This window comes from Heptranchias perlo, unplaced genomic scaffold, assembly GCF_035084215.1.
Source record: "Heptranchias perlo isolate sHepPer1 unplaced genomic scaffold, sHepPer1.hap1 HAP1_SCAFFOLD_43, whole genome shotgun sequence".
NCBI classification, from domain to species: Eukaryota; Metazoa; Chordata; class Chondrichthyes; order Hexanchiformes; family Hexanchidae; genus Heptranchias; species Heptranchias perlo.
Genome location: NW_027139442.1, coordinates 3822548 through 3846449, shown reverse-complemented (window position 1 = coordinate 3846449; position 23902 = coordinate 3822548). Strand labels below are relative to the sequence as shown.

Here is a 23902-nt window from a genome sequence, read left to right as displayed (position 1 = left end):
TGTGGTGATCTCCCTTGTTGTTATTCTCTCTCTATCTCTGCCTTTCTGTCCCTCTGTTTTCTGTTTCTCAATCCCTCTCACTGTGGGCAGATGTTGACTGTGTGCGATAGTGTAAAGTGGGTGGCAGCAAATCAGGAGCCTCCTTTACAACTCTCCTGAGATTTTTCCCATTAATGTAAAAATGGGGAGAGATGTAAACTCTTGCTATCACCCAGTTTACACTATCGCATGAAATCACAATATAAACCAGTGTTTATTCCAATCACTACAAATCTGCTCCCCTCACTGTCTCTGCCTCTCTCTCTGTACCTCCACCTCTTCTGGATGAGTTGAGGTACAGATCAACTGTGATGTAAATGATTGACGGAACAAGCTCGAGAGACTGAATGGCCTCCTCCTGTTACAATGTCAGCCACATTTCTGTCTCTCTGCCCTTCTCTCTGTTCATGGAATCATTGAAATTTAAGGTGCAGAAGTAGGCCATTCAGTCCATCGTGTACTTGCCGGTCGAAAATGTGTTATCCAACCAAATCCCACTTTCCAGCTCTTGGTCCGTAGCCCGGTAGGTTATGGCACATCAAGTTCACATCCAAGTCCCCTTTCAATCCCATCAGGGTTTTTCAACTACCACCCTTTCAGGCAGTGAGTTCCAGACACCCACCACCCTCTGGGTGAAAACAATTCTCCTCAACTCCCCTCTAATCATTCTACCCATCACTTTAAATCTATGGCCCCTGGTATTGACCTCTCTGCTAAGGGAAATAGGTCCTTCCTATCAACTATATCTAGATCCCTCATAAACTTATACACCTCAATCAAATCTCTCCTCAGCCTCCTCTATTCCAAAGGAAACAACCCCAGCTAATCCAATCTTTCCTCAAAGCTATTATTCTTCTGTTCTTTCAACATCCTCATAAATCTCCTCTGTACCCTTTCCATTGCAAACATGTATTTCCTGTAATGTGGTGACCAGAACTGTACGCAGTACTGTAACTGTGGCCGAATTAGTGTTTTATACAAATTCACAATAACCTCCCTGCTCTTATATTCTATGCCTCGGCTAATAAAGGAAAGTATCCTGTATGACATCGTAACCACCTTATCTACCTGTCCTGCTACCTTAGGGATCTGTGGACATGCACTCCAAGTTCCTTCTGTTCCTCTACAACTCTCAGCATCCCATCATGTATTGTTTATTCCATTGCCTTGTTTGCCCTCCCCAAATGCATTATCTCACACTTCTCCAGTTTGAATTCCATTTGCCACTTTTCTGCCCACCCGACCAGTCCATGGATATCTTTCTGCAAACTACAGCTTCCTTCCTCGCTATCAACCACACGGCCAATTTTTGTATTATCCGCAAATTTCTTAATCATGCTGCCTACATTTAAGTCTAAATCATTTGATATATGCCACCAAAAGCAAGGGAACTATTACTGAGCGCTGCGGAACCCCACTGGAACCAGCCTTCCATTGATAAAAACACCTTTTGCTTCCTGCCATTCAGCCGATTTTGGATCCAACTTGCCACTTTCCCTTGAATCCCATGGGCTTTTACTTTTCTCATCAATCTGCGATGTGCGACCTTGTAAATAGCATTGCTAAATTCCATGTAAACTCCATCCAGCGCGCCAACCTCATCGACCCTCCTTGTTACCTCCTCAAAAGAAAGATCAGACACGTTAGTGAGACACGACCGTCCCTTAATAAATCCATGCTGACTCTCCCCGATTAATCCGTGCCTTTCTAAATGACGATTAACACTGCCTCTCAGAATTTTTTTCAGTAATTTGCGCACCACCGACATCAGACTGACGTGCCTGTAATTACTTGGTCCAACCCTTTCTCCCTTCCTAAAGAATGGAACAACGTTAGCAGTCCTCCAGTCATCCGGCACCTCGTCTGTAGCTAGAGAGGATAGGAATATGATGGTCAGAGTCTTCACTATTTCGTCCCTTGCTTCCCTTAACAGCTTAGGATACATTTCAACCTGACCTGCGGTTTATCTACTTGCAAAGATGCTAAATCCCTTAATATTTAATCTCTCACTATGTTTATCCCATCCAATGATTCGCACTCCTCCTCCTAAACTACAAAGTCTGCATCGCCTCTTTCTTCTGTGGAGACAGACGCAAATATTCATTAAGATCCATACCCACGTCTCCCGCCTCCAAACACACGTCGTCTTTTTGTTCTAATAGGCCATACTCTTTCCTTAGTTATCTTCTTGCTCTTTATGTATTTAGAAAACATCGTTGGATTTTCCTTGATTTTACTTGCCAATATTTTTTTCAGCTTGGCTTCGAAATGCTCAGCAATCGAACATATTCGCCTAGACATTGTATTATCACTGAGAGAAATGCTTCACAATTTTTCGGCAGATTTCTCGTCAGAGATTGTTCGCACCATATTCAGAGATGCTGGATAGAATAAGTTTTTCGGCAACTGTATGGGCCATTTTTTCTTTTGCCACACGGTATGAGACCAAATATTATGCCAGTTGTGCCTTATCATTCAGAGCAGTTGACCGACTAAGAACTTGTGCTGATAACTTTAATCCCCGTTGCTTCCTTTGAAAATATTCAAGCGGGTGATCAACGAGTTCCCCATGTTTTGTTTCTAAATGTCTTTTTGAATTTGACGAGTTTTAAACTCTTGTTTGCAAACACCTCGCTAAAATTAACACACTGGGGCTTTGGATCTTGGTTTGCGTTTGCACAATTGATCAAAACACATTTCAAAAAGCCTCACTGTACTGCTTCGTCCTTGATCTGATGGATGTTTCGTAGCAGAAGAACTTCTTTCTCTTATTAGAAAACGATCCATTTTTGGGAATTAAAATTTAATGATTAAGCGGCCCTCGACTCCTTTCCCCTTGATACTGGGCCGAGGCCAGCACCACACACTGTGGCTTTGGTGGCGAGGAAGAGCGAGTCCTGGTTGATGCTCGGAAACACTAAACATAACAGGAATACGACTCTACTGGAACAAGGCCATCGATCCACAAAATGAAATGACCGCCTGTCATCTGCCCAACGGAAATTACCTGTGAAACGACTGCCTGCCATCTGCCGAACCGGAAATTACCTGTGAAATGATTGCCTGTCATCTGCACAACGGAAATTACGTAATAAAGACGTGAATCTAAACTTCAGTCCAACATTCAACCAATCAATGTCACGCAATCACAAGTTCTGACTACAAAACTCCCTGTGACATATCATCTCTTTATGAAATAAATGTTTGCCCTGTTCTTATTTGATGTCCAGTTATGTTTCATTTGATTTTCCTGGGTTTGTATTGTGGCCGTACCCATTTAATAGCAGTGAGCTGATATTGCCTTCGGGCTCAGCATTCTCTCGCGAACAAGTACCGACCCTATAAGCTCCGCTGATAACGTGATAGCTGAAGAATTTCGTTTTCATGTTCCATTTCATTTATTCTTTTCTTTTTCGGGTTCAAACGAGGGTGCACAAAGCTAAACACAAAGCAATTTGGCAACGCACAGGTTTCCCTAGTAAACGCAAGAGCACGCAGAAGGAATCCCAATGGATCAAACCCCTTCTCATTCTCTCCCACTGAAAAAAATCCGAAAAGACCAAACCCTTTCCCATTCCATTGCATAGAGTCCCAAAGAGAAAAAAAAAACCTTCTCATTCCAAGCTATGATAGAGAGTGCGGTGCCCAGAACTGAACACAGTACTCTAAATGAGGTCTAACCAGAGCTCTGTATAACTGTGACATAACTTGCACTCCTTTTTATTCCAGTTCCCTTGAGATAAAGAATAAAATTTCATCTCCATTTTAATTTTTTATATGATTTCGTGATTTCTGTTCTTGGACCCCTAAATCTCTCTCCTCCCCCACAGTTCCTACCTTCTTGCTATTTAGAAAATACTCTGATCTATATTTTTAAGGTCCAAAGTGGATGACCGTTCACTTCCCCACGTTAAACTCCATCTGCCATAGTTTTGCCCGCTCACTTAATCTATCAATGTCCCTTTTCAACTTTCTGCTCCCATCTATAATGTTTACAGTCCCACCTAACAGTGTCGTCAGCACACACTCTACATAAGAACATAAGACATAGGAGCAGGATTCGGCCATACGGCCCCTCGTGCCCTCCCTGCCATTCAATCAGATCATGGCTGATCTTCGACCTCAACTCCACATTCCCGCCCGATCCCCATATCCCTTGATTCCCCGAGAGTCCAAAAATCTATCGATCTCAGCCATGAATATACTCAACGACTGAGCATCCACAGCCCTCTGGAGCAGAGAATTCCAAAGATTCGCAACCCTTTGATTGAAGGCATTTTTCCTCATGTCGGTCCTAAATGGCCGACCCCTTATCTTGATGCGATTACCTCTAGTTCTTGACTCTCCAGCCAGGGGAATCAACCTCTCAGCATCTACCCTGTCAAGGCGTTCACGAATTTTATACGTTTCAATGCAATCACCTCTTATTCTTCTAAACTCCAGTGAATATAGGCCGATTTTACACCGTATCTCCTCATAGTACAATTACAGCAAGACCTCCTTACTCTTATATTCCAACACACTTGCAATAAAGGCTAACATATCATTTGCCTTCCTCACTCTCATGACACCCTTGATAGCTCATTATTTCCAGTATGTTTTTTCTCTATTCCTTCTATCTGGAAAATAACTGAACGTTGAAAACATTTTACTATAATTATACTACTTAATGTTTTGGAAACAATATCCAGCTGAACTGCAAGGAATCCGATTGCAAACTAAGTTTTTCTCAATGCAATAAATTAATCAGAACACTAAATTGCGATAGCCGGGAAGCGAAGCTGGCTCAACTACTTGGAAGGCAGCTATGCTCACCACTATACCACCATCACTGGCAAGGAGTCACACCAAAATAGTTCCCAAACATCAGACCCTGAACAGACACTGCAGGCTGTTGGATTTTGTTCTTTATTTAAACTGGTTTCTGACAGAACCTTTCTCGCTCTGTTGAAGTTCCCGTTTCCAGCCAGTAGATGTCGCCAACTCCTAATCAATGGAAATTACACAACAGCCAGTAATTCTTCACCTTTTATCGGACTGAATAGACAGTCGATACCTGCAATACTTGACCAGCTGCAAATACGTTTTGCCGCAGTTCACATCAGGCATTGAGTAAAGTTAAATAATTGCATTAAATGATTACGGAGACCTGACTACCAGCTGGGCACTAATGGCAGCTTAATATTCAAGTCGACAAGACCTTTAGAAAGGACAGAGAAGTAGGGAAAGGAGGGAGTGCAGCAATATTACTAAAGGACAATATTGCAGCAGTTGAAAGAAATTATATCAGTGAAGGTGAGCGGGCAGTGTAAACACTCTGAGAGAGAGCCATCACAACTGCCCCCACTGTACTCCCCCAGAAGGTATAGGAAGGGCGAGTGCGGGTGGATTTCTTCATTCTTTGTGAAAGTGCTTGTGAGATTGTGGAAATGTCTGGAAGGGGAAAAACCGGCGGTAAAGCTCGAGCCAAAGCCAAGTCTCGCTCATCCCGGGCCGAACCGCAGTTCCCTGTCAGCCGTTTTCACAGGCTCCTGCGAAAGGGGAACTCTGCTGAACGTGTGGGTGCCGGAGCCCCGGTCTACCTGACGGCTGTGCTCGAGTATCTGACGGCTGAAATCCTCGAGCTGGCCGACAACGCGGCCCACAACAAGAAGACCCGCATCATCCCCAGACACCTGCAGCTGGCCATCCGCAACGACGAGGAGCTCAATAAGCTGCTGGGACGGGTGACCATCGCTCAGTGAGGGGTGCTGCCTAATATCCAGGCCGTGCTGCTCCCGAAGAAAAGCCGCGGGAGCATCAAGAACAAGTGAAGCGGCCCAGATTTAACCTAATAACAGGACAAGGACAGGACCAAACTTAATAAATCAGTTGAAGAAGGAACAGAAAGATAGACAAAGTTCATTTCGTAGATGTGATATATTTGGATTTTCCGAAGGCCCTCGATAATGTACCGCATTCTAGACTCATGGGTAAGTTCAGAGTACGTGGAGTCAGAGGACAGGTGGGGAGAATGGATAGCAAGTTGGCTACAAAACAGAAAACCGAGAATAGAGGTTAAGGGTAGCTACTCAGATTGGTAAAAGGTGGGAAGTGATGTTCCACAGGGATCGGTGCTGGGACCACTGTTTTTCACAATTTACAATAATGATTTGGATTCTGGAATCGGAAGTACAATTTCACAAGTTTCTGATGACATCAAATTGGGGGATGTATTTAATACAAAGGAAGAATGTGTCAAAACGCAAGAGGACATTAATAAACTTGCAGAATGAAGAATAAGGATATCACACACTGCTTGGATAATAAAAGTCGAAACGGGATTGAGGAGCAAATGGATCTCGTGGTACAGATATACAAATTACAAAAAGTAGCGACGCTGGTGAATAAGTTCATAAAAAGGCAAATCAGACACTAGGATTCATTTCTAGAGGGGTAGAATTGAAAAGCAAAGAAGTTATGTTAAACTTGTATGGAATCTTGGTTAGACCACATTTGGAATACTGAGAACAGTTCTGGCCTCCAAATTATAGACATAGGGTCATTGGGGAAGATGCAAACAAGATTCACAAGGATGATACCAGAAATCGGAGGATATTCTTATCAGGAAATGCTGAACAGACTGGATGTCGTTTCACGAGAAAAGAGAAGGCTGAGGGTTAACCTGATAGAGGTCTTTAAGATAATGTTAGGGTTTTTTTGGATGGACGCAGAGAAAATGTTTCCACTTGTGGGGAGTTCAAAACTTCAGGTAATAAATATAAAATAGTCGCTAATAAATCAAATGGGGAATTCAGGAGCAACTGCTTTACCTGGAGAGTGGTTAGAATGTGAAATTCGAACTACAAGGAGTAGTTGAGGCAAATAACATAGGGGCATTTAAGGGGAAGATAGATCAGCACATGAGGGAGAAAGGAATAGAAGGATATGCCGATAGGGTTAGGTGAAGTAAGGAAGGGGGAGGCTCGTGAGCAGCATAAACGCCGGCATAGACTAGTTGGGTGGAATGGCCTGTTTTAATGCCGTAGTTTCAATGTAACTCGATGTAAAGGCTCTTTTCAGAGCCACCCAGTGTATCTAAGAAAGGGCTGGTTACTTTCTGAAGGGTGACGCTGATATCATTCTGCCAGTGTTGCGTTGAACTATTTTTGTCTCGTTGTGGACGAGATGAGGTATTAATGGGACTGGAGTCGGGGCACCGACCACAGTCCGGTACTTTAAACGGTGACTTATGAACCCCAGTCCACACATCACCAGATTTCTTGTATTTATTTAAACTACTTGCCATGCTGGACTCGTGAAGAATCACCAGAACTGATCGACTAACCTTTCTACACCTGTGGAATTCAGCGCTTCACTCCGTTTCTGTTCGATCTTTTTTTTTGGATTATTTACATAACGCATCAAACACACCGGGGAATCACTGAAATGTAACTTTGCTCATAAACAATTAACAGTGAATTGCCTGGTGCCCAGGAGATCGGAAATATTACTCGCCTTTCGTCCTGTTAACAAGTAAACCGTGTTTACAGTCCACCTACCCGCTTTGGTTCCATATGGGGGATTAAACAGAGAAAGCGGGAGAGGAGGTGTGACAGACAGAGCAGAGAGCGGACTCTGATCTTCCAGCTCCACCTCCGGCTTTCTCCACCCGCAAGTTTCAACGCGTTTATCGATAATAGAACCGAAACACAGCGGCCCGCACAAACCCTTACAGACTCGGGCTTCATATTCAAGGATTCCCCGAAACTCGGAGCTTTTAAATAAGCCCCGTTACAATTAACAGTCAGTAATATTCCTGCCTAAATACAATCCCTTCAATAACAAGTCAACCCGCCTCCTTCCAATTCAGTCCCAGACCCGATTCGATCTCCCCACACCTCCCCTCCCAGACGGGTTCAGCATTTTACAAACAATTTATTCCAGCTGATTTGGAGAATCTCAGGTGCTGGGGTTTGAGTTGTGACGCGAATTTTCACCGCCAGTTTTACCGCCTCGCAGAGACTCTCGCCCTGAATCTGGGAAACGAAAATGACCGTGAACTGGGACTGGGGCCGAGCACATCCCCAGTTACAGTGAGGCCCGGACACTTCATTCTCTCTGTTTTAAATCAGACAGTCTCCCACCTTCATGTCCAGCACTCGAGAGAGAGAGCGAGACACACACTGTCAGTCTTACACTTCCTATCAGTGTGTTCATGTCACGCTCAATTGCAGTATCCCTCCTTCATATACAGCACCAGAGAGTTAGAGAGAAAGGGAGACAGATACGGTGACAGAGCGAGCGGAGATGCACAGTGCCACAGTATCAGTTGCAGACTGACCTGTGAAGTTCCGCTTCATCCAGAAAATCCAGGTGGAGAGACAGAAGATGCAATCTCATCTCTCACTTTTATACCAGAGACAGACACACTATTAATCCCAAACTCAGGGACAGTGCAGAGAGCGACAAAAACAATGTGGGCCGAATTTAACCCTCCCTTGCCTGTTGTACTATATTCGGTTTTGCAGATCACGGCCGTTCGCTATTACTCGCAGTGACCGAGAGTTTCACTCTGAATATATTAATTTTGGACGGTTGCTTTCAGATATTAATGCAAATACACGGACTTCGACTTTCCTCCCATGTTTCTCCAGGATTGGTTTGAGAAATCCTGCCTCCAGTTTCGGAGTCACACGTTGCTTAATCGGTAAAGGGGCCAAGAATGAACAGAACCATTTGGCTCATTTCAAAACGTCACACGATATCTCTGAATCCCCCACAGTCAACATCCTGGGGGTCAATATTGACCAGAAACTTTACTGGACCAGCCAGGTAAATACTGTGGCTACAAAAGTAGGTCAGAGGCTGGGTATTCTGCGGCGAGTGACTCACCTCCTGACTCCCCAAAGCCTTTCCACCATCTACAAGGCACAAGTCAGGAGTGTGATGGAATACTCTCCACTTGCCTGGATGAGTGCAGCTCCAACAACACTCAAGAAACTCGACACCATCCAGGACAAAGCAGCACGATTGATTGGCACCCCATCCACCACCCTAAACATTCACTCCCTTCACCACCGGCGCACTGTGGCTGCAGTGTGCACCATCCACAGGATGCACTGAAGTAACTCGCCACGACATCTTCGACAGCACCTCCCAAACCCGCGACCTCAACCACCAAGAAGGACAAGGGCAGCAGGCGCATGGGAACAACACCACCTGCACGTTCCCCTCCAAGTCACACACCATCCCGACTTGGAAATATATCGCCGTTCCTTCATGGTCGCTGTGTCAAAATCCTGGAACTCCCTTCCGAACAGCACTGTGGGAGAACCTTCACCACACGGACTGCAGCGGTTCAAGAAGGCGGCTCAACACCACATTTTTTAAAGGCAATTAGGGATGGGCAATAAATGCTGGCCTCGCCAGCGACGCCCACATCCCAGGAACGAATCAATAAAAAGTCCTGGTTTCCTTCCATCAACGTGGGGAAATATCCACTCAAATTAGAAACTTAAAAACTTTATGATATTTGCATTCAGCAATATAAAATCGTCCCTTAGTGAATATTGAAGCAAAATTAATGTTATACTCGAAAAAAAAACATTTTCGCTGCCTGAGGAAAGGGTTAACTTCTCTGCAGTGTAAAGAAGGCGGACCCGGATATCGTCAGACTCACGCTGCTTGCGTCACGCAGATTTCATGTCAACTGAAAAAATGTTGCGGAATGAAAAAGAACCAAACTCAATTTTGTTTCTCCTCCCCCCACACTCTTTGTGCTGTGAAGCAATAATAACTTGCACAAATATCCTAATAAAACTAAATGGTGGAAAATAAATTTCAGCTTCTTTTCGACTTCCAATTTTTAAAACATGAGCCGTGAAAGCACAGAATTTATGTTTTTTACCCAACTTTTGTTCCTTTTGGAATTGAAAGTCTGCTAAAACATTCCTTGAACGCCTATCAGAACTGCTGATGGTCTCTGCGGACCTGAGACGCCTATATCTCGACATGATCATCTCTACATATTCTCAACACATTCTCTACATATTCTCAAAATATTCTCAACATATTCTCAACTCATTCTCGACATATGCTCAAAATATTCGCAACAGATCCTCGACATATTCTCAACACATTCACAATTTCGCCTATTATCTCCTGCAAAATGTTTGAATCCTGCTTTGTAAGCAGCTCCCAGCATCACCTCGCTCAGTCTGACCTTCTGGGGAAGTTTTCACTCGGCCATTTCATGATCCTCAGCGACTATCCTCCGATTCCCAGCGATCTGATGTTTTGAAGCGGGTGCTGTTTATGCATTAAGATGCCTAATGTAAACGTGAGTGGTTTCTATGGTTTATATGTTGAAAACTCCGAATCTAAATGTACGCTTTATGTGTTGAAAATACCTAATCTTATCCAAAGGTATCTTGCCCATTTCCCAGCCGTTTCCCACGGAAAGGTGAACCTTCTGAGGCTTCACAGGCGTTAGATTGTCCCGGAGCAGGACTTAATCTCACGGTCCCCTCAACAACTCAGCTCATAGCAGCAGCCGACTGACGGAATGTGTGACGGTCCATTGTCGAGCGAACAATCGCAGCTCTTGTTCCTGTTTGACGTTCTCTCATTCATACAACTCACTTTATAATTTAGAGGCTGGAATTCAGCGGACAGGCTTTTAGACGAATCAGAGGTAAGAATAGGCTGGATGTTAGTCAGATCTTCTTATCCCATAGAGTAGTGAGCCCCTGGAATGCATTGCCGGTCGGTGCGGTGGGTGCTGACTCTTTGCCTTCTCGAGGGATCTGAACCGGTGCATGACTGGGAAAGTGATCGCATCATATAGAAGGTGAGCGGTTTTACAGTTAACCTACACATGGCCAAAGTCATGTACTGGACTGGTTTCCATCGCGTGAGGGGGTCGGGGGAATTTTCCTGAAATTCCCCTCCTTATCGCCCTTTGATTGTTTTTGTGGTTTATCACCGCTCCCACGAGATTACACTTCCGATGGTTTCGGGGCGGGGGGGAGGGGCGGATTTTATTCGTTCATGGAATGTGGGTGTCGCTGGCAAGGCCAGGATGTATTGCCCATCCCCAATTGCCCTTGAGAAGGTGGTGCAGAACCGGCTTTTTGTACCGCATCAGTCCGTGTGGTGAAGGTTCTCCCACAGTAAAATGGTGATGTAGGTAGGAAGGGTCCAGTCTCGATGCTGCAGTCATGTGGGGCAGGATTAATGAACCAACTGGTCTTTTCCTGCCCGTCATGTCCGTCTGTAACCTCAGCTCGTCAAGGTGTTTTTCGTGAAGCGATCTTTACACACAAAACCGCACATGGGGCAGGGCTTGCGTCCGTCTGTAGTGAAATGAGACTCAATTCTCTCTGTGCCTCACCTTGGCCTCCTCTGAAGCTCAGGGACTCGAAATATTCTTGCTGGCCTCTGCTACAATGCGCCTGAGCATTTCTAGTCCCGTCCAACCGCAAGCAAATTGACTGAATACGGAAGCGTTCGAAAAATGCTCCCTGAAATCGGAAGGTTTGTTGCAGCACAGCGCAAGGAGTCTCTCCCCTTCTCCGATTCTTTCTTCTCAACGCGCCCTTTCTCATTACTCTGAGTGCGGAGGCCTGGAATCATCCGTTCACCCACAGTTGCATCAGGTCCGCATACGCCACGTTGATTTGTCTGGTTGGAGCAGAAAAGGAGATGATTTTAAGTCCAGTATACAGAGAGTCAGCACCCACCACATCAGCCGGCAATGCATTCCAGAGACTCACTGCTCTCTGGGAAATGAAGAACCGCCAAACATCCAGACTCTTCTTACCTCTCTGTGGTCCAAACGCCTGTTCCCTGCTCCTCCCCAATCAATGAAACTGGATGCAATCTGAAACTGTGCACACCCACCATGGGTTGCCTCATAAAATGAGGACACTCAGTTCTTCTTTACTTGGTTAGAGGTTTGCCTCATTTGGGGGTGTAGCTCAGTGGAAGAGCGCATGTTTTGCAAGTATGAGGTGCCGGGTTCAATCCCCGGCATCTCCAAATAAATTGAATATGAATTTTTGGATTCAATTGTGAAAATATCCTCTGAGACTCACCTCACCTTTAAACACAAGGACAGGCAAGAGTTTCTCAACCTCGCGAAAAAATGAACGCTCCGCACAGAACAAGTTTCAATCATAACCCGCACACAACGTGGAAATGGCTCCCATCTCAGGGTTGGACTGCCTGCCCAGTTATGGATTATTTCCAGTTTCACAGATTTGGGGAAACGGCGGACAGGCGTTCAGAGCACAATGAGGTCAAAATAGACTGAAAGTTCGGCGTCAATGTGCTTCAGTGAAGTGATCTTCGAACACAAAACCATACCTGGGGCAAGTCCTGCGTCCGTCGATAGTGAAATGAGACTCAATACTCTCTCTGCCTCAGCTTACCCTCCTCTGAAGTTCAAGACCACAAATGTTCTTTCCGGCCCCTGCTACAATGTGCCTGACCATTTCTACTCCCGTCCAACCGTAAGCAAAGTCATTGATAACGGGAGCGTTCGAAGAATGTGGACCTGAAACAGAAATGATGGTCAGCAGAGCCCGAGAAGACTCTCCCCCTCTCCCAGACTTTCTTCTCAACGCTCCCTTTCTCATTGCACTGAGTGCCGAGTCCTGGTTTCTTCCGTTCACCCACAGTGATATCAGGTCCGAATACTTCATGTTTTATTGTCTGGTTGTAACAGAAAAGGAGATGATTTTAAACCCAGTATACAGTCAGCACCCACCACACCAGTTGGCAATGCAATCCACAGACTCACCACTCTCTGGGAAATGAAGAACCGCCGAACATCCAGACTATTCTTACCTCTGTGTAGTCTAAACGCCTGTTTCCTGCTCCTGCCCAATCTGTGAAACTGGAAATAATCGATCTCTGGGCAGAACCACCTTGGGTGGCCTCATAAAATGAGAACAATCAGTTCTTCTTTCCTTGGGGGGCGGGCTGTGTCATCTGCGGGTGTAGCTCAGTGGTAGAGCGCATGCTCCGCAAATATGAGGTCCTGGGTTGCATCTCCAGAAATATTTTTTTCACCAGAATTCCTGCGAGCGCTGCGAGTTCCAACATCTGAGGCTCCACAAGCATTAAATTGTCCCCGAGCAGGACTTCATCACACGGTCCCCTCAGCAGCTCAGCTCATCGCAGCCGCTGAATGACCGGAATGTGTGACGGTGCAATGTCGAGCGAGCAGCCCCAGCTGTTGTTCCTATTCGACGCCCTGTCATTCTTCCATCTCACTTTATGATTCAGAGGTTGGATTTCAGCACAGTAACTGACCACTAGCAATTGTATTTATTTTATTTCCTCGGACTTTTTTTTGGAAAGTTCAAAGTAAAGAGGAGCAGAAACCCCGTGAACTGAAGCAGAGGTTGAACACTGTGAGCACGTGGGACCGCTGGGCATCTCGATTTCCTGGAGAGAAGGAGCAGAAAGCTTACGTCCTTACTTCTAAAGTGCCCGCTTCTTAATTTTTCAAGCATATTTAACGGCGTGGGGGTGTAGCTCAGTGGAAGAGCGCATGCTTTGCATGTATGAGGTCCCGGGTTCAATCCCCGGCATCTCCAAACTAGTTAAATTTCTAATTTTGGATTCAACTGTGAAAATAGCCACTGAGACTCGCCTCACCTTTTAACACAAGGACAGGCAATAGTTTCTTTCCCTCGCGAAAAGATGAACTCTCCGCACAGAATATAATTTAATGGTAGCGCGCCTATAACGTTTAAATGGCTCCCATCTCAGGGTTGGGCAGCGTGCCCAGTGATAGATTATTTCCAGTTTCACAGACTGGGCGGAAGCAGCGGACAGGCGTTTGGAGCACACAGAGTTAAGAATAGTCTTGATGTTGGGAGGTTCTTCTTTTCCCAGAGAGTACTGAGCACCTGGAATGCATTCCCGGCTGGTGTAGTGGGTGCTGACTCTCCCTCCGTCTTCTCGAGGGATCTGGACCGGTTCTTGAATGGGGCAGAGATCGCATCATACAGAAGGTGAGTGGTTTTACAGTTAACCTACACATCGTCAATGTGATCCACTGAACATCGATTTGATCGCCTGAGGGAGTCGAGGAGGAATTTCCCAGAATTTCACCTCCTTATTGGCCCTGGATTATTTTTCTGGTTTGTAACCGCTCCCAGGAGATTACATGTTTCCGGTGGGTGGGTCGGATGGTGTAGGGAGGACGTGTCACGATGGTCCAGTCATGTGGAGCAGGATTAATGAACCAACTGATCTTTTCCTGCCCGTCATGTCCGTCTGTAACCCCAGCTCGTCAAGGTGTTTTTAGTGAATCGATCTTTACACACAAAACCGCACCTGGGGCAGAGCTTGCGTCCGTCTATAGTGAAATGAGACTCAATTCTCTTTGTGCCTCACCTTGCCCTCCTCTGAAGCTCAGGGACTCGCAATATTCTTGCCGGCCTCTGCTACAATGCGCCTGAGCATTTCTAGTCCCGTCCAACCGCAAGCAAAGTGACTGAATACGGAAGCGTTCGAAAAATGCTCCCTGAAATCGGAAGGTTTGTTACAGCACAGCCCAAGGAGTCTCTCCCCTTCTCCGATTCTTTCTTCTCAACGCGCCCTTTCTCATTACTCTTAGTGCGGAGGCCTGGTTTCTTCCGTTCACCCACAGCTGCAACAGGTCCGCATACTCCATGTTTAATTGTCCGGTTGGAGAAGAAAAGGAGATGATTTTAAGCCCAGTGTGCAGAGAGTCAGCACCCACCACACCAGCCGGCAATGCATTCCAGAGACTCACTACTCTCTGGGAAATGAAGAACCGCCGAACATCCAGACTCTTCTTACCTCTGTGTGGTCCAAACGCCTGTTCCCTGCTCCTCCCCAATCATTGAAACTGGAAATAATCTGAAACTGTGCAAAACTCCAATATCTTGCCTCATGAAATGAGGACATTCAGTTCATCTTTACTTGGTTAGGGCCTTAAATTTCATCTGCCATGTTGTGTCTGTCCATTTCGCCAGTATGTCTATGTCCTCCTGAAGTCTGTTACCATCCTTAAATTGTTCACTGCCTGTCCTAGTTTCGTGTCATTGAAAACTTTGAAATTATACCCTGTATACTCACGTCCAGGTCATTAATATATATCAAAAAGAGAAGTGCTCCTCATACTGAGCCCTGGGAAATGCCACTGAACAATTCCCTCCAGTCTGAAAAACAACCGTTCACCAATGCTCTCTGCTTTCTGTCCCATAACCGATTTTGTATCCACTCTGCCACTGTCTCTTTAATCACATGGGCTTTAATTTTGCTAACAACTCTATTATGTGATACTTTATTAAAATGCCTTTTGAAAGTCCATATACACGACAGCAACCGCACTGCCCTCATCAACCCTCTCCGTTACTTCATCAAAGAGTTCAATCAAGTTTGTCAAACACGATTTTCCTTTAAAGAATTCGTGCTCACTTTCATTTATTGTGTGTGTCGATGCTTAGTTACGTTCAATAAAGGATTAATCGCAACCTATTGGTGTCAAGTCCAAATCGATGTTGCAAACTGGTGACTTTAGCATTGGACCTTGACATGCGATAATCTGGTTTGAGTGAAACTAAATTCCTCGGATGGGCAAGGTGCTAAATCCAGCTCGTTAAAGTAGGAAACACGTTTCGGCGAGAGCATGAGTCTCCCCTCCGATACTGACAGTGAACCTGGAGACTATCAGGCATTTCTTTGTGATTTATTTCGCTGCCCTCCCCATTCCATGGAATTATATATTTGAGTACTTTTAATCTTTCTTTTATTCCACATCCTCCAGCGTCTTTTCATTAAGGGTGTATTAAAATTCGTTGTTTTCTTCCAATGTCTGTCACTTTACATTAAATGCAGCTACCTCGTGTCAAGTTGCCTGTATCATTCTTGAATTTCTTTTATCATTTTCCTCACAGTTTACTAAACCTTGCTTAGTTTTGGAGCATATTTGGAGAATGGGCTTCTTTACCCTAAGTTCAAATCATCTCAACTAACTGGTTGTAAGAGTTTCTCCACAACTGAATATAGAGCCACTAGTCTATAAGTGTGCAATGGATGCCCCTCTCCCTCCCACGGAAAAAAAACAAAATACTGATTTCATTCCAGGACACCATAATGTCTGATCACAGGGGCTCTTTATCAATCAGCCCCAGGGAACAGACATATCACAGACCGGATGGCAAAAAGTGAAACAGGCCCTAGCCAAAGATAATATCTAATAAACCTTCATTCTAGTCATTAGCCCCAGAGAACAGTAAAACTGATTATAATCAAAGAGATAAAAGTGAAATAACAATAAAGCGTGTCATAATCACTGTTGCTGGTCTCATCTTAGAGACTGGCTAATGACTGCCTCACACTTGAACAAATCTATTTCAACGTCTGTAAATAAACCGACCAACGTTGTTCCAACGAAAAAGATTTCCAAGAATAGTTGCCAGGTCTGTCTATTATATAATTCTCTTTCTGGTACAAGAATATTCGCCAAGAAATTACTTTTGCTCATTCAGTGGACCACTGATGAAAACATTCCAATGAAAGTCAATAACAACTCGCATTCGCAGACCGCCTTTAATGTAATAAACATTGCTAGGGGGCGTCACAGAGGCGTAAGGAACAATGGGCTTAAAACGAATAAGAAGATATCAGGAGAAGTGATGACAACCTCGTTCAAAGAGTGGGTTTAAGGAGGCTGTAAGAAATGGAAATGGAGAAATAGAAGGGATACAGAAAGGCTTTCGAGAGTACAGTATAATTATCTGAAGGAATGGCCACCAATGGTGGGATGGAGAGAGTGGGGGATGGTAAAATATAACAATAACTACTTGTATTCATGTAGCGGATTTAACATAGATAAATATCCTAAGGCGTTTCACAGACGTATTCACAGACAAACATGGGCCCTCGGCCAAAGATGGGGCTATTAGGAGGGAGGAGAAAAGGATGGAGCAAGAGATGGGTTTCATGGAATGTCTAAAATAAAGAAATAACTTGCATTTAAATAGCGCCTCTTAGGACTTCAGGACGTTCCAAAGCGCTATACAGGCACTGAAGTACTACTTGAAGTGTCGCCATTGTTGTAATGTCGGACACGTGACAATTTACACACAGAAAGCTCCCACCAACAGGAATGATACAATGACAAGATAATCTGTTTTAGTGATGTTGGTTGAGGAATAGGTATTGGCCAGCACACGGAGGCGTACTCTCCTGCTCTTCTTCAGATATTGCCCTGGGATCTTTTACATCCACCTGAGAAGGCAGAATTGTTCTGGGTTTAACATCTCATTGGAAAGACGGCATCTCCGACAGTACAGCGCTTGCTCACTACTTCTCCGCAATATCAGCCTGGATTATATGTTCAAGTCTGATAATGTAACTCAAACTCACATGTTTCCTCGTCAGAGTCGAGACTGCTACCATTGAACCACTTCTGACACCTGAAAGAGGGAGAGGGAGAAGGAGGGGCTTAGGGAGGGCATTCTGGAGCGTGGTTATGGCTGTCAAAATTAGGGCACAAGCGGCCAAAGGTGGAGAATCTGAGTATTTGGAAAGGGCCGTCAGGCTAGAAGAGGTTACAGAGATAGGGAGGGGTGAGGCCCTGAGGATTTAGTGTAAGAAAGAATAAACTTAAAGTGCATGCTTAGGAGACTGGAAGCCAATGCAGATCACTAAGGACTTGGGTGATTGGTGAGTGCTTAATTTATCAAAAAGAGAGGGTGCGGATGAAATCCGTTTGAAGGATGTGGAGATTGTGGGGTCAAAATCATGACTTCCCAGTTTTTAACTCGATGATATCGTGGCTCATCTAAAACAGATTATTGCTCTGACAACACAAAGACATTGGAAGGGTCAAGAGAGGCGATGGTTTTGTCAGCGTACATCTGAAAGCTGGTCCATATCTGCGGACAATGTCACCAAAGGGCAGTTGAGAATGAGGAAGAGGAGGGAACCAAGGATTGAACCTTTAGAGACATCAGATACAACGGTGATAGGGTGGGAAGAGAAGCTCCTCCTGGCTATGATCAGATATGTGAGTGGAACCAAGCGAGGGTACACAAGAGGCCAATGATCGATGAAAGATGAGATCACGGGTGGATTTCCTGGAGATATGGAGGAGAGGGCGGAGATGGGGAGGGGTGGACCACGGTGGGATTTAAACTCCAAATAAAAAAAATCAAATGTTAGGCGATCGGGAACTGGGAGTCAGTGAGGGTCAGTGGGCTGAGCAGGACGTGTTGCTGGTTGGAAGGTGAAGGTTGCGTAGCCAGCCAGGAGTGAACTGGAGGAATGGAGTCTGGAGAGAACGGAGGCATTGATGACGGTTTCAAAGGCAATGGACTGAGGAAGGAATGAAGGCGAGTGAGGGAAGCACGGGGCCTTTGTGATGGAGGTCAAATAAGGTGTGAGCTAAGCTTGGGGTTACATGGGAGCAATTTTACTGGAGCCGTCAATCAATATGAAATAAACGGGTGAGCATCTGCAGTAAAATAACGGAGATAGGAATGGCAATTAAACTCGTTCAGTGTCCGACACCAAATATCACCCACAGTCATTTCTCTTCTGCAATCATAAACGTGGCCTTTAACTGTCTCAGTGTCAGAGACTCAACGTTCATATTTTAACTGGGAAACTACAGGAACAGAGTGAAACGGGTCTGCTTGTGTCCCTGGATTCATTGTACATCTGGTGAAATCTGTAAAATTTTTTAATGGATCGGCAGGAGTGAACATGGTCAATACAATTAAAATAAACTGTAAATGAAGCCGCTCATTGTTGTTGGACCAGTCCTTTCTGAGCCCAGCTTTTAACTTTACTCCTGAGAGAGGTCTCATTAAGATAATGTCCTGGATTTTGAGATGTTTGTGATGTACCCACGTCATCATTTACATTGGAGACAAAGCTACTGATGTAATGTGTTTGTTCAAATGACTGTAACTAATAGCAATGATCAGGGGTATAACCGTGTCAGTGGAGATTTATCCCCTCTATAAATCAGGGCTCGTTGAAATATATCAGCTCAGAGTGTCTGCCGGAGCTGCGGTTTTCAGATCAGCAGAAGTCGCCGTTTCTGAAAGAAATGGGATATCCAGTGATGTTTCAGATAGAACGCATTTACTATCCTGTTCTTGCAGCCATTGGAGTTCCGGGTAAGTCGTTATCTTATCAATGAATGTTGTAGATCGGTGTTAACTGTGCTGCTGTACTTTTTAAATTATATTTTCTCCCACCGTGTTTTACGCAGCGGCTTGTTCTGTTCTAACTGTTAGACCCTGGTTAGACCGCACCTGGATTACTGTGAACAGTTCTGGGCACCGCACCTTCGGAAGGACATCTTGGCCTTGGAGGGAGTGCAGCGTAGGTTTACTAGAATTATACCCGTACTTCAAGGGTTAAGTTACGAGGAGAGATTACACAAATTGGGGTTGTATTCTCTGGAGCTTCGAAGGTTAGGGGGTGATCTGATCGAAGTTTATCAGATATTAAGGGGAACGGATAGGGTGGATAGAGAGAAACTATTTCCGCTGGTTGGGGAATTTAGGAATCGGGGGCAGAGTCTAAAAATTAGAGCCAGACCTTTCAGGAGCGAGATTAGAAAACATTTCGACACACAAAGGGTTTTTGAATTTGGAACTCTCTTCCGCAAATGGCAATTGATACCAGCTCGATTGCTAAATTTAAATCAGAGATAGATAGCTTTTTCGCAACCAAAGGTATTAAGGGATATGGGCCAAAGGCAGGTATATGGAGATCGATCACAGATCAGCCATGATCATATCAAATGGCGGAGCAGGCACAAGGGGCTGAATGGCCTACTCCTGTTCCTATGTTCCTAACAGTTGAATGATGGAATGTTTAATTTCTCTGCTCCTTCAGTCTTTTAGGAGCTGCATTATATCTTTCACATCTCATTCTCTGCTTCACTGTGGATTAATTCACTATAAAATGTAATGTTTTGAGGTAATGGTGTCTCAGTTTGCACTTTATCTGTTGGAATCATGAGCCCTTCTATTTATCTGTAGATTTTTAGCAGCAGCGGTGATGTTGGCGTTTTGTTAATTGAACAATGCCGCCATCTAACGCTGTAATTTATAATTACAGGAGGAGGAATATCAATTATTGTGAGGTGTGTCTGGAAGAGGCATTCGATTCTGTTTATTCCATGCATTTTAGATGAAGTGAACAGTGGAGATGAACAGGTGGAGACTTGGATGATCCGTAGAAACATTAAACTATTCACAGAGGATTCACCTTTTAACAAACTGACACTGAGAATAGAATCGTTGGAACACGGGGCTGGTGAAGAGAAAACAGGCGCAGGATGTTAGGATTTACTCGGATATGAAAAGGGCCATTGAGAAGGAGAGTAGAGCGAGCGCGGAGAGATAGAGAGGAGCGATAGAGAATGTGGCTGCGAAGGAAAACGAGAGGAAGGGGGAATAGGATCGAGAGGAAGTCATAGGGAAATCGAGAGAATGGGAGAGGGAGAGAGAGAGAGCAGTAGAGGTGTGAATAATTCATCGGAATGATTTACTGAAACTTCCGGTACAATTATGAGGAGGAAATGTGACTTCAAGGCATTATTAGGATGTTGTCAGTTTGTAAGAGTTTTATTGTACTCGCGCCGGGTGTGTTTATCGCTATCAGGTCCTCAGTCTGTTTATGTGAATATGCCGTTTACTTCATTACTGACTGAATACATAAAAATAATTGAACTGCATTTAAAGAATAAAATCATTGATTTCTTGATCGCATTGTATTATTAGGATACGATATTCTAGAAACGACACGTCAACTTAATTCAATAAAGAGCGAGGCTAATTCAGTTGATGTATTTTCATTTAGCTTTAATTGAATGTGCAAAGTAAATTCATTAAAAACATTCCTGAACCAACGATGTGTTCCCTGACATCAATAACCCATGAAATTAAAGGTTGCATTCATTAACTGCGTTGTGTTACTGGGATCTATAGATTCAATTTCCTCCGATCCTCTGCTGCAGAATCTCCCTGTGAATCTTCGTCTCTCATCCCACTGCATTGAATCCTGTCTCCTCCTCCATTGCTTCAGTTTCTCCACTTTCCCAAATCATCTGCTACAGACTCCCCTCCACCTCCTACATGGCATTTTTCTTGTCCCCCTGCAAATCTCACTCACTGACTCGGCCTCCAGCTGCATCTTCCAATCCGATCCGAAGCCACAAAAACATCGCCGCGGATCTCGGTGTTTCCCGTGTTGTCCCGGCCCCTTTAGGCTCTGTTAACCCAGAGCAACAAACCAGAAGCACCCACCACCGCCAACCCCACCCCACCCCCGACCCAACCCGCCCGCTCACATTATCGGCCTTCGCTTACTTTCTTGTCCATCTGGAGCCAAAATCCAGATTTTATCCGTTGGATCCCCAGTCCGTAAAACCTCTTCTACCTTCCCCACCGGCACTGCACCCTCACTGGACCCTTCCAGTGGATCGGGTGCTCACTTTATTCACTTTCTGTATCAATTCCACAATTCATGATTGTAATTAAAACATTTCGCTGCCCGAAAGCGCTGCCCAGGTCCGTGAATCAGTTTCCAACGTTTGATACAACAAAAAAGCTACAAATTTCACGCTACATGTTGTCAAAGTGCTGCTTTGGCTCCAGGTCTCATCAGTAATTTCTCTGCTTCATTTTCTCTCTCTTACAGTTAACTTGGTGGCGATTGTGATCCTGTCCCGAGGAAAGTGCGGACTGTCCAAATGTATCACTCGCTACCTGGTGGCCATGGCAGTGGGAGATCTACTGGTTGTTCTTACAGACGTCACAATGACGCGCATTATTCATATTCATTTCCCAGTTTCATTCTTGACCATTACCCCCGTGTGCCGTCTCATTGCCATCCTGAGTTTTGCAGTCACAGCGGCCTCTGTCTGGTTCACAGTCGCTTTCACCTTTGATCGATTTGTGGCCATTTGTTGTCAGAAGCTGAAAACAAAATATTGCACCGAGAAAACAGCAGCTGTGGTTCTGGGAACAGTGAGTGTGCTGAGCTTTTCACTAAACATTCCCTGGTACTTTGTATTTGACCCGGAATATATAATGGAAAATGTTGCCCGGGGTTGTGTCTTGAAACCGACATTTTTCACTTCACCCGCATGGGCAGCGTTTGACTTGTTTAATCTTGTGTTAACTCCTTGTCTCCCATTCATTCTGATTTTGCTGTTCAATGTTCTCACCGCCAAGCACATTTTAGCGGTTAGTAGAGTTCGCAGGGGACTCCGGGGCCGCAGCAATGGAGATAATCACAAGGATCCAGAGATGGAGAACCGAAGGAAATCAATCATTTTACTCTTCAGTATTTCAGGCAGTTTTATATTGTTACTGAGTACAATCGTTTTTTATGTTATCTCTCTGCATATAACAAATGCCCAGTACTATACGGCCAGTGACATTGAGTCGGCTGGATTCATGCTTCAACTTCTCAGTTCCTGCACCAACACGTGTATTTATGCTGTGACCCAGACTAAATTTAGAGAGGAGCTGACGAACGGGATGAAATACCCACTGAATCTAATTGTTAGATTCGTTAAATCATAGAAATACCTGAAGACTTTTCATCTTAAATTAACAAAAATTCGCCTATTAGAGTAGATTTTCACATTTGGTGGTGGCATATGACGGGCGGTAACGGATTGGGCGCCCATTATTCGCCGCGTCTGATTTTACCATCCATTGACATCAATGAGTTCACTAAAATAATTGATATCAATCCAATACTTTAAATAAATTTGGAAATACCAGACAGGAATTATATTTTACCCGACAAATGCAGTGTTGTGAAATGATACAAAATATGATTCTAACATGAAATTGTTTGCTGTTATTAGTCTGGAAATAATTTGATTTCAATATTAAATGTTTAATCCTGAAATTAATAAAATCAAATCCTCCTTTTCGGTTGATGATTATTTCCCATCACACACACTGCCCGGTGGGATGGACTGAGGGTGAGCTTTCAGGGTCTGAAAGCGTCCTGTTCATTGGGACATTTGTTTTGACCAGAACAGAATAATAATGGACCAACACCCGGACCGTTACTAACTGGTAAAATATTAATGTAATTTCAAACTCCAGTGGGGAGTTCCGGAGATCGTTCCCTCTCTGAGCTGCTGTGCCGCAATGTTTACTCAGTGGAACTGGTTCTGGAATCTCAGATCAAGTTCCTTGGTGTCATCCTAGAGGCAGGGTATGGTCTGTGGACCAGGATAAAGTCAAGGTTATCACCTCCTTACCACGGACCACAGATGAGACCTCCCTGCACTTTTTTTCTGGGTATGACAGGTTGTGTGGGGATTTTATCTCTGACGAAATGGAAATTGCCGCTCCCCTGTATGGGCTACTTCGAGCGGGAGTTGAACGGCAGTGGACACAGAGCCACCTCAACATTATCCCCACCCTTAATGCTAGACTTCTTATTGGTCCGATGCTTGCCGCCCCCATTATACAAAGGACTGTGCCCTTTATCCCCGTTCCCGATCTGAGAGTTCCGTCGCCATGCTTAGGTGGGTCCATCATGCTTATACCAATCCCATTAATTTTACATCGACTCCTTTCCATGGAGCTGAGCTAAACTACACAGAATGAACGAACAGGCACCAGAATGTAGCTTCCATGATGGTGAAAAGGCCCATCCCAATAAAGTCTTGCCTGCACACTGCATGTCATCACCACCGTGAACTGCCCTCGAGGCTCAGCAGAGACAAAGCCATCGTCCATCTCCTGGTGGACTTCCCCTTCGCGCAGAAGATGTGGAAAGAGATGCGTTGGTATCTGTCCCAGTTCATCCCCAACAGATAGGTAACACAGGACCCTGTGCTCTA

At 44.7% G+C, this 23902-nt stretch overlaps 2 non-coding genes across 2 annotated transcripts; both read left to right on the top strand.

The window, feature by feature from the left end:
* Positions 1-11988: 11988 nt before the first annotated feature.
* On the top strand, positions 11989-12060 carry trnaa-ugc (transfer RNA alanine (anticodon UGC)). Its single transcript has one exon. It is a non-coding gene; the product is annotated as a tRNA-Ala (tRNA).
* A 1493-nt stretch (positions 12061-13553) lies between these two features.
* On the top strand, positions 13554-13625 carry trnaa-ugc (transfer RNA alanine (anticodon UGC)). The gene has a single exon. It is a non-coding gene; the product is annotated as a tRNA-Ala (tRNA).
* The last annotated feature ends 10277 nt before the right edge of the window (positions 13626-23902 follow it).